This window comes from Mercenaria mercenaria, chromosome 10 (genome assembly GCF_021730395.1).
Source record: "Mercenaria mercenaria strain notata chromosome 10, MADL_Memer_1, whole genome shotgun sequence".
Taxonomy (NCBI): domain Eukaryota; kingdom Metazoa; phylum Mollusca; class Bivalvia; order Venerida; family Veneridae; genus Mercenaria; species Mercenaria mercenaria.
In genome coordinates, this window is record NC_069370.1 from 49,139,313 (window position 1) to 49,159,296 (window position 19,984).

The window sequence follows — 19,984 nt, forward strand, 5'->3', positions numbered from 1 at the left end:
CCTTAAACAGCAAAACTACGCTTTTAAATTTACAATATACGTCAAAAATTCAAATTAGGATGTAACTTAGCTTGCGAACACATCACTAGGAATATTGTTCTGTGCATATAATATATATTGTTTAGGTATGTATACGCTTCTTTACAATTGATTATCATAAATCTATGCCAAGAAATATGCTCTTCTAAAGAATGGGAACATTTAAATATTTGAAAAGAAAACTTTTGATTTCAGATGCTTTCATCTATTTGAAGCGAAGAAATAATTTATCCATTTTCCTTTCTTGATTTAAAATATATACGTATTAGTTTCTTTTAAATCTATTTTTTGATATAGCCATTTTTTTCAAATATACCTGCTATTTTTTCTAAATGAAATCTCAGACTTTGATATTATCAATGTCGACTTATATTTATTCTTTTATGACGGAACTTTATTAACTATGTTACTTTTTAATATATGTTCGAATAAAATCGTACTTGTACATATTGCAAACATTAGTAAGTGTAGAAGGTCATGGCGTAATCAGATCTTTATTTTTTTTTACAAATATATGTAAGCAGATATTTAAATAAGCGTTAAAACAGGAGGCACCGGCCTCCCTGTGCCTCAGTGTAGCTACGGGCCTGCTACCTTAAGACTTAAGGGACCTTTGAGTTAGTCACCCCTGTACTGTAGGCTCTATAAATAAATCGTGCCGTATCAGGCCTATCGGTTAAACGGTCAATACTGTCATCCATTTTACGAACTTTTTGAAACAGACTATAGAATCTAATACACATAATCAACTAAACTTTAAAAGCAAACAAACATAAACAAGTACCGACTATATTTTATAAAAACAATAACAAGCATTATCTTGAATGACTAAAACAGAGGATACTTTCCGTGTCCGCACTGCTGGCATTCAAAGATGTGTAACATCCATCAGTCATATTGAAAACACAATCTTTTAAACCCCTACATATGCTAATTCACATACCGGAAGACGAAAACTCGTTATTTAGCTGGGTTGCGGTGCGAAAAGTAGATTTAAACCTTAAAAAGGCGGGGGCGCGGAGTGAAAACCCGCTGTTTAGCGGGGGCGCGGGGCGAGATTTATAAACTGGTATGTCGGGGGCGCGGGGCGAAAACACGATAATTAGCGCTGCTTAAACTTCGTCTTTTCGCACCACGCCCTCGACATTCCAGTTACTAAATCTCGACTTTTCGCCCCGCGACCCCGCTAAACAGCGAGTTTCCGCCCCGCACCCCCGCCATTTTAACCATCTTAATCCTCGTGTTTTCGCTCGGCGAGATCGCGGTGCGAAAAGTCGAAATGGCACAAATCAGCCACATAGATAATTGCAATGCGTAACACTTACAAAACGAAAATGCAAAAAGTCGCGCTGCGAAAGGTCGAAATTAGAGAAATAAAATGGCGGAGTCGCAAGGCGACAAACCGCTAATTAGCGAGCTCGCAGGGCGATAAGCGAAATTTAAGCATTACAGTGGCGGGGGGGGGGGGGGGGGGGGGGCGAAAACAAGATCAGAGAACGCTGCACATAAAAACGCTGCACGTATTCTAAAATTAGAACATTTTATGTGTGCATCAAGAAGCGTTAACCAGATAACCTTGCACGTTTTACATGTAATATCTATTTTTTTTCTCGGAGTTTATAGAAAAGGTATATATAACTTGTAGTAAATTACTTATATTACTTATCATAAAGTTAGTAAATGTAGTTAGTGTTTGAATAACCAGTGCTTATAACTTGGTAACTGGTATATATTGTATAAATTGTACATTTATTGATTTTCCATCAGTCAGTCAGTCAATCAATCAACCAATCAAATTGTTCATTCATTCATTCACTCGTTTGTTTGTTTAATTGATTGATTTCAAATGATATGGACGAATGACTTGTCAATCCATTGCTGTCACACATGTCTAGGCCAAGAGGTCTTTAATCTGCTCATGCAATATTTTTGGGTATAAATAACTGTATCGTGTATGACATATGTATCTGTCGAACATTTTGTAAAATTCGAACGTGCTGCACATACTATTATGTTGAAAGATTACTGTTCGACATTGTGTATTGTTTCAGGGTAAAGAACAATATGACTGCCGCAATATTGCTTTGTCTGGTGACCTTGCATCTGCCTGGTAAGAAACATTTTGATAATGCATAATACTGGCTAAAATAAAAGCAGGTAGACAGACGGGCCCGGTCAACAAGCAGCCACATATTTATGTAGTTATTGCAATACCATTTATATCATTATGACATTCAGGAGAGATCTAAATGTAGTAATAAAAACTTTTTGAAGTTTTCAAAGTATCATGATTATTTTCCATTATACATTTCAGCCAATTTGTATTAAAATTATAGTTTATTTGTTAATAGAATTTTATGAAACTTTCAGGACACCTTGGTTAGCAACATTCCAGTTAAAGGGCTCATAATGCCTCTGTTTATAATTTGGTCGTTTCTATAATGGTTTCCTCTAGAATATTGGTTAACATAGTACAAGTATTACTTAGTCAGTTGTTTGAATTATCTCCCTTCATGACTCCAACAATACAACAACATGTGCAATATAATTGAAAGAAGAAAGTAGTGTTTTATGCATAATATATCTGTATGGACATCTGCTTTACCTGCTTTCAACATTTAGTTATAAAGCTTATGGAACTGTCAACGATTGTTTTGTTTTTCTCTTTTTTCTGTAACATAACGAAAAAAATTGATTTATACATACATGTAACTCATAATATTTCTTTTTGTTCTTTGTTGCTTTGAGAATGTCTCCAAATGTTCTATTGCTTAAGTTTACTGTTATTAACTCGTGAAAGTAAAAGCGTAAAAATATTTCGAAGGCACCTGACTTCAATTTATACATGTATGCGTCACAATTGGGGAGGAGCTCGAAACACTTTGTCCCGAGAGTGTATTTTCAGATTGCAGATATAAGTGACACCAATGCTATATATTATTTGAATAATTGCCATTAAAAATCGCTTCGTTTTCAAAATTGCATTAATAATAGAGTCAATCAGCTTTTAATTCCAAGAGATGTCACTAGCCTTTCCTAGGCGTTGCCTCACTGTATTCCTTTGTCTGATTATTTTGTCTGTTTCTTTTACTTTGGGTGTGCGTATGTTAGTCTTCAGCGCGTTCATGATTGTACTGCAGTGGTCTTGGGCTGCTGTTATGGAACATGGATTTTCATATTGAATATTCATCCTTGTGTTTTCACCTTTCCCCAACAACCCCCTTTCTAAATACGGGTTACAAATCCACATTTTTTTTAATTTTTCATACAATTAAGATGTACTTGCTGATGGAAATTTGAAGCAACCCGCCTACTATATCTCTAATTATGGCGGGCCGACCTTTTGTGGCTCTGACTTTATTTTCTTGTGCTTCCTGGAAATTCACCATTTCTTTTTTATTTCTGACGAAAACCTTAAAGTTAATGAAAAAGACAGATGGGCGGTTGGAAGACGATGGATAGTCAGTTCAAATAATCTATACCTTTCGGGTTTTCAACATTAGGGGAAAATGCATAAATAAGCTCTTAACAATTGGTGGAAGTTTTATTCAGACTTTTTTGATTTTAACCCACATTGTACTACATGTAATTTTCACTAAATGTGTAGAGTATAGAAAAGAATTGAATATTTATTGCGAACAAGACCTAGGATCCCGAGGAAAGGAAGGAGGGTTTCTGTAAGAAAGGCGATATTTAAATGATGATAAATACATACAAACAGTAGTTAAATAAATTTATCAAAGTGAAACTGAAAGTTAGCTGTTGGTGGCCACTTCTATAACACCATTGATGATCGAGACCGAAGTGATGGCTAGGACTTCTTACTGGCTTTAAGAAACTTAGGAATCTGAAATCTGCCAATCAAATCAATCCACAATCCAGGTTTGCAAGCTAATAAGGTAAGTGAATTTACAGTTCATGACGCAGAATTTCACTGTACAGCTCCACTGTAGGAAATATTCATCATAAGATCATAAATTCATATTGTCATATTAATTTAAAAAAAATAAGACTCTAAAAAACTATATTTTAGGATATTCTTGAACGGAGGCGTGTTTGTTCAAACTGACTTTGGTTAGGAGTCAGTAGTAGAGTACATTGTATATTAAAAATTGGATTAGCTATCGAAAACGAATCGAGCAAACTGTCTTTTAATAGAAATAATATTGTTATTACACTCATGCGTCGGTGTCTGTCTTTGCGTCGGCGTCGCGATTTTGTTAAGTTTTATATGTAAGCTCGTATCTCGGTAATCACTAATGGAAATGGATTGAAACTTTACACACTTGTACATTGTGATCATCTGACATGTATTGAACAAGTTCAATAACTGCTAGGATGAATTAGATGATTTATGGATTAGCACACCATATTTGGAGTTAGCATCTCTGTATAAAATGGCTGCATTCGATATTTCAAAGAAAAATAGTGAGCAAAAGTCAGTCTTTAGAATGAATTCTTAACGCTTTGTATCGCACAAAAAGTCGCAGAGATGTAAGAAAGGAACGTGTTGTAAACTATAAAAATCTTAAAAGCGAAATATTCAGGAAAACTCTAAAACGTATTTACGATTTATGTTTTGTTTTAATATGTTTAAATTAAGTTCGATAAAAATTAAAATATGAAACGGAGTGTGAGTTTTATGAGGAAAACGCGGCTGACTGAATAGAAACATATACAATTTAAGAAGTACAAATCTTAAACGATGGGATTTGAGTTTACAAATTATTCAGTTAATCATAATTATACTCTCCTTCGAAGACAATGGAGTATATTGTTTTGCTACATGTCTGTTTGTTTGCCTACCGGTCGGTTGGTGAGTCATTCTGTCTGTCCGTTGGTTGGTCGGTAAAAACCATTTGGTTTCAGGTTAGTAACTACAGAATGCTTAGTTTCACTATATTTAAGCTTCACAGGATTTATTTTGTGGCCTTGGTCGTTTTTTTTTTGAGTCATTAGGTCAAATGTCAAGGTCACAGGGATCTGAACACTGATTTTTTTCTGCACGGTAACTTAAGAATCACTTGACTAAGAACCTTCAAACTTGATAACATGATTAGGTTTAATATAGCAAAAAACCCAACAAGTCAAAGGTCAAGATCACAGGGTCGTGAACCTTGAAGACCGTTTCCACTCAATGTCTTGGAAATCACTTGACTTATTATCTTCTACCTTGAAAGCATAACTGAGCTTATGAAGTTTATGACCCATATTGTTTTGGAATTTAGTAGGCTAAAGTTCAAGGTCATAGTGATTCCGGAACTGGATCAACCCATCATGGGGGAAGGGGTAGGGGGGCATACGTGTTTTACAAACATCTCTTGTTTTACTTTGATTTAATATCTTTTTAATTAAGGCGATTGTATAGACATTAAAATTTGCAACATATTGCGACTTCTGTCAGGCAACTTGATGAAAAATAATATCTTAGTTTATTCACCTATTAGGCGATACGATTTAAAAATGACATTTCAAACTAACAGTATGTACTGAAGATCTGAGCCTTAGGTGGCGAATATGGCAAAGTTCATCGAAGTTTGAATTTTGTGAGTTTACAATTGATCTTACTTCTTTGAGACAGTAGTACATTAAATTTACCTCACTCAATGACTCAATATGATTTCTAGCATAGATGGCTGCTATACCAATAAAATCAATTGTTTAACTTATTGTCTCTACTGTATGCCTTATATACATTGCACAAACGTACATGTATGTGTACACGTCTCAGCAAGTTTCAAAACTTCTCTACCAGTAGACAAGGCATAACTTTAACTTGATTTTAGTCCTTGTCAATAACACACATCTCACTAATAATCGCTCTTCAGATGCTAGTCGGTGTCATTTACATACATTTCGATGGCAAGTAAATGTTTTTCCAATGGAAGCGTGAACGTGACAAAATTATTATAACCCCACAAACGAAGTTTAAGGGGATATATAGGAGTGAACTTGTCGGTCGGTCCGTTGGTTTTCAAGGTTTAGGACAATAACTCATGAAAAAACTTAACAGATTGAAATAAGTTTTGGTACACAGGTGTAACATCATAATATACAGGCCAAGTCCAACTTTGAGGTTAGTAGGTCAAAGGTCAAGGTAACAGTAAAACAGTTTCCGGATAATAACTTGAGAACACTTGGGCCAAGGATCATAAATTTTGGTACACAGATGTAACATCATAAAATACAGGTCTAAATCGATTTTGAAGTCGGTAGGTCAAAGGTCAAGGTCACAATAAAATGGAACAGTTAAACGGTTTCCTGATGATAATTTGAGAATGTTTGGGCCTAGGATCATAAATTTGGTACACAGGTGTAACATCATAAAATACAGGTTAAGTTCGACTTTGAGGTCAGTAGAACAAGGGCCAAGGTCACAATGACCCGAAACAATTAAACGGTTTCCGGATGATAACTTGAGAACGCTTGAGCCTAGGATCATGAAAGTTGATAGGAATGTTGATCATGACCAGAAGATGACCTCTATTGATTCTTAGGTCAGTAGGTCAAAAGTCAATGTCACAGTGACCCGGAACAGTTAAACCATTACCGCCTGGGCCTAGGATCATGAAAGTTGACAGGAAGTTTGGTCATGACCAGCAGATGACAAACTCATTATTTTCAGGTCAATAAGTCAAAGGTCATGGTCACAGTGACCCGGAACAGTTAAACCGTTTCCAGACGATAACTTGAGAACGCTTGGGCCTAGAATCACGAAACTTAATAGAGAGGTTAATAATGACCAGCAGATGACCCCTATTGATTTTGAGGTTGACTTTGACATTGGCTTACTACTGTGACAAGGCCGTATTGTGGGGGTAAATTCGTCTCCCTGTGACAGCTCTAGTTCCGGTTAAAGGTGTCCAAAAAGACACATTATACATCGCAAATATATTTCAAAAATGCTCCACTAGCTTAAATTCTTTAAGAAGCTTCAGACAAACGGTTAAAGCATAATTTTGAAAGTTACAATGAGGGTTCCGTTTTAGGGCCTCTTCTATTTCTTCTCTACATAAACGACCTCCCTGCCAGTGTTCGTTCGGATGTGAGACTGTTTGCTGATGACTGTATCATCTATAGAGTAATACGCTCAGCTGTGGACTCACATACCCTTCAAGCAGATCTGGACAGACTGGCAGGGTGGGAGAGGAAGTGGAGGATGGCCTTCAACGTAGACAAATGCCACATCATGCACATTACCCCACCTAGATCTAAACCAGTCATGACTGACTACTTTCTACACAGCCAACCCTTGTCTGAGGTCAAACAAGCTACCTATCTCGGTGTGGAACTTTCATCTAATCTCTCTTGGTCTCCACACATTAGCAAAATAACAAATAAGGCCAGTCAAAATCTTGGGTTCTTAAAACGAAATCTACATTCTGCCAAACCTGAAACTAAAGCAGCAGCCTACAAATCAATAGTCAGACCTTCCTTGGAATACTGTGCTTCTGTTTGGGACCCTTATCAATTAAATGACAAGCAGAAATTAGAAAATGTACAAAAGAGGGCCGCTAGGTTTGTTACCAACAACTATTCAAAGTCGCCGGGTACTGTAACACAATTACTACAGCAATTACAATGGGAGTCCTTAGAGCGCAGAAGACAGAACATCCGTCTTAGCCTCTTCCATAAAATACATTATGGGCTTGTTGACATAATACCTTTACAATATATGGATCCACTATTAAGAACATCCAGACATCACCATCAACTAGCATATCATATACCACACTCATCAGTTGACTACATAAAGTACTCATTTTTCCTAGGACAATAGTTGAATGGAACTCACTGCCGGTGCACTTAGTCAGTGCTGACTCAAACGCTGTGTTTAAGTCGGGACTGACTGTGTTACCACACATCCCCTAGACAGTACATATATGCTTTTATCTTTTAACAGTACTAACTCTCTTGTTTCTTCACCATGTACATAGTAGATTATGCAATGTATAGGCTTTAAGGGCTTGAGTAGGTTTTTGCACTATTTTGTATCACATTGTCAATGTCCTCCTGGGTGGATTGAGTAGCTTGGGAGGCTTGATAATCTTTCACTTTACTAACCCCCACGCATGGCCATTATAGTCCAACAGGACTGCTTGCCATTATCAAAGATGATGATGATGATGATTATAAAGTGCATTTCATTCATTCAATTGCACCCAGTTTAACCTCTCGTTGGAACCTTACAACCTTTGTCTGTGACGAGGAACTTATGTTCATACCTCGGTTATGTTTACTTTCATTTATAAATGTTTAACTGTCCTTCAACAACAGTCTTATTCCTGATATGTTCGACATGGTACGCGAGACGAACCAGGTAACCATGGTTATTCTCTAGAAACAGAAAATCTCGAGCGTCACATGTTGCAAAGGTATTCGGTTGTGTTCGGATATTTCTGTAGATTATGTATTTTAAAAGCAGAACTTATTGAATAATTTGTATCATGAAAAAATGTAACTGTTAAATTCCAGATGTTTTATTCTCGTTGAAACAATAAGCTTGAAGCTTACTTTAACTGTCTTGGAAAAGTTGATACTGATGTAATACAAGAAGATATGCAGTGTTGACACAGTTGTTCGTACATCGTACCCAAGAACTTCTGGTTGAACGCCTGACACTACCACTCCAAACCTAGATCTCCTTGTATGGCCGGTATTATCAGCCACTACAGCGTGATCATATAGTACAGTATACTTTAGCTAAAGAGGTTATCATAATTTTCATCTAAGTCTTCAATTAATTAACAGTGGGAAAAATCTTGTGACGGATTATTTTTATCAGCATGATGTCCTTTCTTTCAGTGCATGCCCAATGGGTGTGCTTAAACACGAACAGTATACTTTACTGACAAAAGTCAAAAACAAAATTCAAAAGACATTTTATTTAAAGAAGAGTCAATAGAACATGTTTTGTAGTAACACTCATAAAAACTGTAATATAATCATTGAAAGTCTAATCAAAGGAGTAAAATGTTAGAAAAGAAAGCGGATATAAATATTCGTTTTCATAAGCTATGACATCTGACGTGTCCAGTCTACACAGATCGACCTGAAAATATATGCGAAGATCAGTAAAGTAACTAAAAGTACTATAATATTTGACATCTGAAAAAAATACAATAACTTCTTATTCAAATATTTCAATGTCCATATTTAAGAAATAATTTATAGCAAAACCGTGTTTTAACACTATTTATACACGATGAGCGGTTATACGTCGGGCGTAATAATTTCACGAGGGCACAGCACATGAGAGGTAATGATACGTGGCAAAGACAAATAATTAAAGTTTATACCTTTGCATCCGTCTAGCGAAGAGCAAAGCGAGCTACAACCGCTGCCAGCATCAACAGCGGCAAGTAGATGCCAATGTTGCTTGCCCCATCCTGTATAGTGAATATAAATATATAGTCATAGCAAATTAAGCTGGCATAATTGTAAAAAATTTATGAAACATATAACAATACAATTATCAAAACTGCATTATTATAGCGAAAACTTTTGAATTCCTAGCATAAAACGCACGGACTAGATCTGTTTGTTATCAACACCAACATATTGCCCGTTTGTATCACGACCTACGTCAGTTACTACATTAATATCTAACAGTCCTTGTTCCTGCATGCCCCGCTTCGCTTTATTCCAGTTTATATCTAGACGCTAAAAATGATATTTGTTTTTTGCACAACCATATTTTTATTACAAATATTTTTTTCTTGACCCGAATCTTTTCTTTGTTATTTCAAAAAGAAAATTTAGCAGACAATATTTGCTGCCTCAGTGTTCTTACCAAGAGGCCTCCGTGGCCGATTGGTTACGGTCGCTAACTTCAAATCACTTGCCCCTCACCGATGTGGGTGCGAGCCTCGCTTGGGTTGTTGAATTCTTTATATGAGGAAGCCATCCAGCTGACTTACAGAAGGTCGGAGGTTCTACCCAGGTGCCCGCTCGTGATGAAATAATGCAAGGAGGGGCACCTGGGGTGTTCCTCCAACGCCACTGCTGGAAAGACGCCATATGACCTACAATTGTGTCGGTGCGACGTTAACCCCAACAAAAACAAAATATAAGGGTACCAATAAAACAGAAAACAGGGTACTTACCACCATCGGCGGATAATAGGTGGTGTCATGACCGTCAGCCAATGCTTGAGCTACATGAAAGAATAAATGGCGACATAAAAGTTTAGCTATTCAAGCATAGATTTTACACTGGCTATCATGTAGATATTTATTTGCAATTTCTAGCAATATGCTCATACACGCGTCTAACTGTATTTTGATTCAAGTATCAAAGGAACAACGTTTATCAGACATTTTATTAGTTCTGCGCTACAAAGGGGAATATGGAAAAAGTGTTGATGCAAAAAGGCTATGTACAACATTTTCATTTATTAGAAAATTGCCTCATCATGCGATAGGCCAAATTATGTACACTCATAAATTACAATAAAAGGAAGGATCTTTTCTGTAGGTCACATTTGTATAAGATATGAGCCACACCATGAGAAAACCAACATAGTGCATTTGCGACCAGCATGGATCCAGACAAGCCTGCGCATCCGCGTCAGGATCCATGCTGTTCGTTAACGGTTTCTCCGATTGCAATATGTTTTGAAAGCGAACAGGACGGATCCAGACTGCGCGGATGCGCAGGCTGGTCTGGATCCATGCTGGTCGCAAATGCACTATGTTGGTTTTCTCATGGTGCGGCTCAATATTATAAACTATTCAGATTATGAATATATCAAACGTTTATATCTGTGCACTGAGGTGTAAATGTTCAAAATTTACTTACTTATTTCAAAATGTCATCACAATTCAACAGAAAATAATTTGATTTAAAATGTGATATTTGGCGACGTAACCCGGCCGTGAAGGCAAAGATAAATTATTACAATTAAGATAAAACCAGTGGTACTGTAAATATATGCCTGTACACTAGTAAGTAGTATCATTATACTATGGTACTCTTTATATTCATATTTGTACACGTCAAAATTTGCATTACATAAAAGAACAACAAAAACCTTCCAAAATTATTACAGAATTAAAACTGCTATCGAATTAATTAGTGACACTACAATACTATATATTGTCTTTCATACGTCATATATGCGATATTGCTGTTTAAAAACATAATGAAATATACATCTTTCAAAATTTTAAAATCAATTAAATCATCTTTATTTGCAGCAAGAGTTAATTAACATAACACTAAATACTAAAAATTAATTGATTACTTTAAAAATAACTTATGGACGCGCAATAAGCAGTATACTTTCTTGCCAGTTACTGGAGAAAACATGAATGTCAAAAATACAAAGTGTCATATGATAATATTTATTGGTAAGCACCCCTTTTTAACATTTGATGGTACTGTTCAAATTGAAAGATGGACAAGTTCATTATAGAAATTTAGCAGGGCAAGAGCTAATCTAACCAAGAAAAAACAAAAAAAAAAAAAAAAAAAAAAAAAACAACAAAAAACAAAAAAACTTACCGATAAGCAAGACGGCAGACAAAACAAACAGTACAACCTTCATCTTTTCCAGCTTTAGATCTGAAGGAAGAAAACAAATGGTTAAAATGTGCATAAAATAACAAAAGTCGTCGATGTGTAATATAATATGAATATTTATTTTATGTTTTTCGGTGGTTTATCGAAATATAACGGTGAATTACATCCTGATAAACTCACTGGCCACTTAGTGAAAATTATCTAATCTGATACCCGGATTAGCGTCAAAAAGTTTACCGAACGTACTGAAAGCCGGAAACAATATGACGATGACGTCGTTAAAATGACGTCATCTTTGCGATGCTTCCTCATAAATTCCCCGCAAGTTTCGACATTTTATTGAAATAAACACAACAAAAGTAGAGTTTTAGACATAAAATAAACAGAAAAATTGTTGGTATCGATGTAATATCACGGTAATTTCACTCGTGAACACCAAAAGTTGTTATTTTCACTCGTGGCTGCGCCACTCGTGAAAATATCACTTTTGGTGCCCACTCGGTGAAATTATAACGTGATATTACACCGAAACCAACAATTATCCTCTATATCATACGTAGCAAATTTGGCGAAACACATAAATAGAGAAGATATATAATATGTTTAATGTAATATTATAAAAATCACATAATTGAAGCTTATATTGCGAAAGAAGAATAGTTACATACCTTGAAATGTGTATCTTTCAGTATCCTGAAGCTTTTGAAGTATATCACGTATAAATATAATGATATGCTATGCCTGGCTGCATGTGAACTGGGTAGTAAACAATTTATCCTACCACGGGTCAACGGATACATTAAATTTTATTCGTCCGCAGCTTACTTGTTGTAGATTAAAAAGATCAGTGAAACAGGTTTAAAAATGAATATATCCAAGTCACATCTAAGTTCATTTCCCGTTTTTGCTATTATGATTAGGTCCACTGAGCATTAAAGTATGCAACGTAGCAAGTGGTGTGAGGCAAGCACCATCACAAAAAAAAATATGAATGGATCCGTCATTGAGAAAAAAAAAATAAAAAAAGAAAAATAAATAAATTTGTCGGGCCACAACTGCGGTCAAACACATCACACAAAAAAAACAGTACTCTTTGAGCCAGTTGTACGTGTAAAAGAAATTAAAATTTACTCTGCTTTGTGAGTCATTTTGATTTCTTCATAACATTGCTTATGAATTTTGAAGCAACTAGTAGATTTATACATTGTTTTGCTTTTGTTTTGTAACGCCATTTATCCGGATAACGTAGAATAAAGCCTGGATTCCTCGTACGGAAATGACAATCATTTTATGAATTAATGACAACCCGTGAGTAAATTTATTACAATGCCAACGTAACTATCTTTCTAAAGTTAAAATATGATATTAAAACGCCTGACACGTTAAATAATTCAAAATAATGGCTTTATGCCAGCTTGAAATGTGCGGATCACTTTAATCATGGGCAAATATTTCAAAAACAAGCAGACGGACCTATACATTTTATTTCAATATATTATAGGCCATATGTTTATTCACGACTGTGAGAAGTTGCATTAAAATCAACATCGTAGAAAAAATTCTATTCGCGAAAATGTTATGAAAATTGTGATTTTCCTATAGACTTGCGTGATGTCCTAATTTTTAAAATCAGTCTAGCAAGAAACCAAGCACATTACCCTATCTTCTTTTATTTGCTGAATTTTCAAAGTATATTCTGAAGATTTGAAAAATCAGGGCTAATCGTAGAAAAAATTTTGATCCGAACATGCAGAAGATCAACTACCTCAAAGTAACACGTAAGCCCATGCATGACCTTTCATTTAATGAAGTTATAACGTGACAGATTGCTGGCACGATTTCTGGTTAAGTTTCAATAAGGGGTTCGTTTCAGCTCAGAGATCTACGGAAGAGCATTACTGCAAGGTGTATGCTATTTATAGTTAATAATTCGAAATTTTGAGTTATGTATCTAGAAATTTCGAGTTACTAAGTCGGATTTTCGAATTACCAAGACGAAATTTCAAGTAACTAAGTAGATATTTTGAGTTACTAATTCGAGATTTCGAGTTAATAACACGAAATTTCGACTTCGTATCTTGCCCTTTTATCCGCAAAATTTGAACGTCTGTCCGTCTGTCAAAGGCCAAAATTGTAGCGGACGACTTTTGACTCTTCAAAGTGTAATCATCTATCTACACATCCATATAGTGTACCCAACATGTAGCGACTTGTACATATACTACCATACACCAATGCATGATCTACCCCATAGCTTCTAGAGCTGCTCCAGATTTCAAACTGTATTCATAGTGATATTTTTTATGAGCAAACGCTGCCCGGTCATCTTAATCATATGACCCTCTAGGGCTACCCGATGGATACACTTGGCCAGGACCTATACACCAACGTAGGCCTAAACTAGATTTCTATTGTAGATTCTAATTAGTAACTCGGAATTTCGACTTAGTAGATCTAGATCTAACTCGAAATTTCGAGATACGTAACTTGAAATTTCGACTAAGTATCTCAAAATTTCGAGTTAATAAATAACAGACACCTGCCACTAATGCTGTTCCGTAGTACGAGATCCCTAACATCTGAAGTTGTGCATGTTTTTTTCTAGCCTGCCGCTATGACATTTCACGCTATGACGTAATAATTATGACGTAGGCCTACAAACAGTGATTGTGTTGCATAAAACACACCGTTTCAGTCTTCTTTGTTTAGTAGGAAAACAAATCGGGTCGTGTAAGTCAAGAATATCTATTTTCTGACAAAAGTTTCATTTGAAATAGCGTTTAATTAAAAAAAGCAAAACATAACTATTCTGAATCAAAGTTTAATCTGTACTTAAACTTTGATTAACTTCGGACCATATATCAATTTGTTACCCGTCCAGTAGCAGCAAATATAGGTGAGTAAACAGAACGTGTTTCGGTACTTTGCAAAATCTATATTTAACTTTGTTTTGATACTGTTTACATTAAAACATATGCGAAATAGGTTATTCTTAACATGCTTCACCGGAGTCTATCAGAAGTATGTCAAGCAAGTACGTCAAGTGTACTTGCCGTAACTATGTAGATCTAGCCACATTTTTGTTTTCATTTTTCACTTTACATCATGTGATGTTACTTTGTTATCACTAGCAAGCTACTGCCACGGTGACATCGACTTTATATGTATATTTTATTACTTTTTGTGGATAGGCCAAACATTTGGTGATGGGCAAGAAACCGACCACTGACCTATGGTAAGTTCTCTGAGACTGTCACTCAAATCAACCTACATTAACATTTTGAGAGAAGAAAATTGGTGTAAGATCTCTGTTTTTGCTCTAACAAACAAACAAACACTGAAATAGACTCGCGGAACAATCTGTGTAGGTCTATGGACTCTGTTCTGTTCTGTCTGTTCTGTAACACACGCCTGCTGATATTCTAGCATATTCAACCATAACATTATTTTAACGAAAGATGGTAAGTTCTCTGAGACTGTCACTCAAATCAACCTACATTAACATTTTGAGAGAAGAAAATTGGTGTAAGATCTCTGTTTTTGCTCTAACAAACAAACAAACACTGAAATAGACTCGCGGAACAATCTGTGTAGGTCTATGGACTCTGTTCTGTTCTGTCTGTTCTGTAACACACGCCTGCTGATATTCTAGCATATTCAACCATAACATTATTTTAACGAAAGATAGAATTCAATTTTCACATTTGAGAAACATTTTTGGACATTTTTCTGTTTTCATATATTCTGTTAAAGGTTTATTTAAAAACGTAGAGACCCATTACTTCGTTGGAATGTATGTTTTATAACTTTTTATAAAGATTGGTAATTACCTCCCATAAAAGTATTTAAAAAGTGGACTACTTCTTTTGACTTCAATTTAATTCCTAGTTTTACATTTGCATTTGATATATATTGGGATATTTCAACTACCTGAAACAAAAAGCAAGTTTTAAAACAGTGTGTAGCTTGAGAATTCATCCATTTTCAAGCTATCTTGGTTGATTCAAGACAGACAAAGGAAAGTAATAAGATTTTTATAAACTTGCATTTTAATGAAATTTGGCAAATATGTACTTATAAATGCAAAACTTTGATAAAGGTTTAATATAAAAGTGATTATTACTTAGGCAAAAGTGTTTATTTCTTTTATAATTATGCTAAAATAACTTTTCTTAGTTGTGGAAATTAGGGTAGGAAAATCAAATTTTAAAAATACTGCCAGGGAAAATCTGATGTGTATTAATAATTTGGTGAACACAAGCAAGTGTAAGTGATCAGCTGCTTAAGTTTTGAACAAATCCAATACTTGACAAAAATCTGATTTACCACCTTTAAGAAATATGTTGTAGCTTCCTAAAGTCATTTCTTCTGCATAATACACAAAAATGCATATATGTTTTCTGTGACGATTTGATAAAAGCCATCATGTCTGAGAGAGTTCGTCCTTCACCTTTTCTTCTAGTGGAGAAGTTGGCAGTTACTGGTGGGGTAGAGGTTAGTATTGGTATAAAATTCGGAAACACTGATTCTTTTACATAACTGAAAAACTATTGAAAAACGGTTCTAGACCCAAAACAAATAAATAAACTAATACAATTAGCTATTTTTTCTATGTTTTCATTTACAAATCTATGCAGTGAGACAAAACTTCTGATAGATTCGTTAAACAGGCAAAGGAGAGCTAATTCTGCACACCAGGCTGCAATGACAAAAGAAAAACAAAAAACATAATTCAAAAGATATTTCATTTAAAGAAAAAACAGTCTTGGTAGTTGCACAGCAATGCTAGTAAAACTAAAATGTCCAAATAATACTACCTAACACTGATGTTTTCTTGTAAAGTATTTATACAATAGTTTTATCATTAATCGAACGAGTAACAGTCCAGTCCCTGGCAAGCTCTAAATACAACAATATTGTTGGTCAGTTTGACGCATTTAATGCGTGATTTCGAGAGTAATTACAAGATATTTGTAGGTAGTATATTTTGTGCAGAAATGTAAGGAAACGCAATAGGTGCAAGTAGATGTTATATAAAAAAAAGTGAGGAAAGAAGATAAATCTTGAAGCCAGTTGACATCAGGCTGTGTCTTGATAAACGATCCTGCAAATACAGATAAAATTAACTACAACACAGTAAATTTAAACTTTAAATGCTAAAATATATTCATTTCTATAAATTCCACTTTTAATTTTGTGTGATCTATTTAAATGTCAATCAATTAAAGTTAATACAAAAAGAATGGATTGATACAAAACAGTTTTTGGTTAAAAACTTTTACAGAGTTATACCGAGGTAAAATTTATTGAATTTGGTGTAATCATATCATCTAGGCGTGACTGAGTCTGTTCATGAGAGGTAATGAAATGTGCAACACACCTCACGACCATTGGTACACGACTTGCTCATGACTGTCTTAAACGATATCTCTCTCCATATATATTATAAAATGGATAATAAAATATAAATGGATACTAAAAAATATTTAGATATATATATGAAATTCAAGGTCATACCTTATCGAAGAGCCAGGCGAGCTACAGCAAAACTCAGCAACACCAAAGGTAAGTAGATGGCACTGTTGCCTGCACCAGACTGTAATAATAAATAGTGTTACAGAAACGTAATCAACTTGCACATTGGTACAGATTTGCAAGGAGCAATGCAGTAACCAGCACAGCACAAAGTCTTTCTTTCTTCAGGAGAAATCTTTGGAATTCGCCTTCCAACAACTTTAAACACATACAGATGAGAAAATTGCTCACTTTGTTTATATTAATTTATTTAAGCTCGATTGTGATGAAAGATCCGGTTTCCTGGAACTCCCAGCACTGGTGCCATATGAGGACGAATTTTAGAAATAATCAGTTAGGCAAAATTTGAAAGATTTGCAAATTAGGGCTATAGTCTACATCAGTTAATATATAAATCATCTAATAGTATTTACAAGAACATATTTCTCTGTTTAAATTTTCCGTTCTTATTAACATTCATAGCAATAAAGGGCATTATAAGAAACGGATTTTAGTCTCTACAATAACTTACCGCTATCGAATCAACGACTTCTGCCTCATGACCGTCAGCAAATGCTTGAGCTACATAACAAAACAAACGGCAACATCAATGGTTTGACTATTAATTTTAGCTTTCTTAAAGATACTTTAGAGTTTGTAATCGTAAAGACCGTACAAAATTGTGTCAGCTCTATGTTACTACACAAGGTGTGAATATATTTTCAATTAAGGTTCTATTCTGACAAATCTTGTACAGACACACATTCTGTATGAAGCTTAAAAATATCAGCAAGACATTGAATTGTTCTTACTTAGATCTACAAGAGGGGCTGGTACTAATTGTAGATAGAGACAGACGAGCAGATTAATTCCGTTATCTTGTCCATAAATACAAAATGTACATATATCAGTACATTCAAACAACGCATTAAAGTGATAATTGTCTATTGTTACGAATTCGTTTCTCAGTACTTTATGTATTGATTCAAACTCAGTCGAAACAAGTTTAATTGAAAATTCCCAATTTTGCGATGTAACATTCACATGAGGATTGAAGACACCATTTATCTCCCTCTCAATTTTATATTGCTTTAAACCAGACAAAAATGATCTTACCGAGAAGCAAAAGGACTGACAAAACAAACAGCATAACCTTCATATTTCTGCCTGAAAGAAGAAATAATAGCAATACATGATGCATTACGATAACAAAATGGCTGTAGTAATTAGATATTAAAATGAGAGAAACATGTAAAAGAAAGATCTAATAGACGATGATCTAAATTGAGATCAAACAATTAACACACATACTATTTCAAATAACATGAACTAAAAGTGAATAAATAGCATAACCTAATTCGATATTGCTGTAACTCATCTTACAAAAATATAGCTTACCTTTCAAAATGTGTTTCTTCAGCCGATAAATAAAAACACACTAACACACTTTAAATTCCTATATGCAACGCCCGAGTGACCATGAACGGAGGTTATCCTTTCAAAGTAAACAGAATACATAATTGATGAATACAATAAACGTTAGATATTTAGGAAAATATTTAAACCGCTCTGGTTCTCATATAGTTTTTGATCACATATACCCCCATAATATTTCGAAATACATTGCATACCACGGCCATTTTAGAGCGATGTCAGCACACCCAAAGAAACGTAGTTCTTAAAATTGTGTTTTTCTACAACAGGACAAAACTGTGTTTTTCTACAACAGGACACAATACAAACGTATTTATTATCTTTTTGCAATGCTATAGTGCCATTTTACTCACAATACACCCGTGTTTGTCAAAACACTATACTATCTCAACATTTTAAACACGAACTTAATTATATTACGAACTATATTATACATGGAAAATGCAAACTTAACGCCAATCTACAAGAAGGGCGACAGGTCAGACCCAGCCAACTACAGGTTCATATCCCTTAAATGTGTACTTTCCAAAACCCTGGAACATATAGCTCCTCATCAATTACAAAACACTTCGACAACCTTGTCATTCTGTGCCATCTCCAGCATGGTTTCAGAGAAAGAAGATCGTGTGACGCAACTAATTATGCTTGTAAACGACCTGGTAAAACAAGTGGACAACAAACAACAGGTTGACCTCATCCTTTTAGACTTTAGTAAAGCATTTGATAAAGTGAGCCAAGAGAATGTCTTGTTTAAAATGCATAATCACGGCATAATGGATTAAGAGCTTCCTTGACAACCGGCTTCAATCCGTAATCCTAAACGGTACAAGTTCAGAAACATACCTGTCTCTTCTGGAGTTCCGCAAGGGTCCGTGCTTGAGCCCCTGCTTTTCCTAGCATATATAAATGACCTCCCACAAAATATCAAGTCTAAAGTGCGTCTATTTAAAGATGATACTACAATATACATGTCACTTACCTCTGTCCGACAATCATATGCTACAAATTGACCTTAAAAAGAAAAGTGACCTTATTAGAAAAGTAGGAGTTGGACTGCGAAGTGAAATGTCAAGTTATCCACGTCACACGACGGAAGCATCCTGTCCCCTCACAATACTACCTGCATAATACACTACTAGAATCTGTCACCTCAGCAAAATACCTTGGAGTGAATATCGTAGGACGCCCACATAAATAGGTCAACCAAAAGTGCAAATTAAACTCAAGGTATCCTCAACAGGAATATATAAATCCACCTCAAACCCCTTAAGTCCATAGCGTATCAGACCCTCGTCAAACGACAGCTGGAATATAGCTCCGAAGTCTGGTATCCATACACACAATCTAATAGACAAAATAGAAGCGGTCCAAAGACGGGCAGCGCGTTGGGCTATGTCCGACTTTGACCGCAACTCTAGTGTCACTAACATGCTATACAGTCTAAATGGCGCAGGCTAGATCTCAAGCTCTTTCA

At 35.2% G+C, this 19,984-nt stretch overlaps 2 long non-coding RNA genes across 5 annotated transcripts; both read right to left on the minus strand.

Annotated features, from left to right (window-relative positions):
• Positions 1-8,909: 8,909 nt before the first annotated feature.
• Positions 8,910-12,351, minus strand: LOC123561632 (uncharacterized). 3 transcript variants are annotated; one of them, XR_006688471.2, is made up of 5 exons: positions 12,231-12,351; positions 11,545-11,604; positions 10,146-10,195; positions 9,339-9,428; positions 8,910-9,091 (listed from the first exon to the last, which is right to left on the minus strand). It is a non-coding gene; the product is annotated as an uncharacterized LOC123561632 (long non-coding RNA). The 3 variants fall into 3 exon arrangements; XR_006688472.2 differs by lacking the exon at positions 12,231-12,351 and adding an exon at positions 11,776-11,818; XR_006688473.2 differs by lacking the exon at positions 12,231-12,351 and adding an exon at positions 11,743-11,780.
• Positions 12,352-16,293: 3,942 nt separating this feature from the next.
• LOC128559912 (uncharacterized) lies at positions 16,294-18,578 on the minus strand. 2 transcript variants are annotated; one of them, XR_008372762.1, is made up of 5 exons: positions 18,475-18,578; positions 18,193-18,243; positions 17,609-17,658; positions 17,080-17,158; positions 16,294-16,666 (listed from the first exon to the last, which is right to left on the minus strand). It is a non-coding gene; the product is annotated as an uncharacterized LOC128559912 (long non-coding RNA). The 2 variants fall into 2 exon arrangements; XR_008372763.1 differs by having other exon boundaries at positions 18,193-18,239; positions 18,475-18,549.
• Between the last annotated feature and the right edge of the window lie 1,406 nt (positions 18,579-19,984).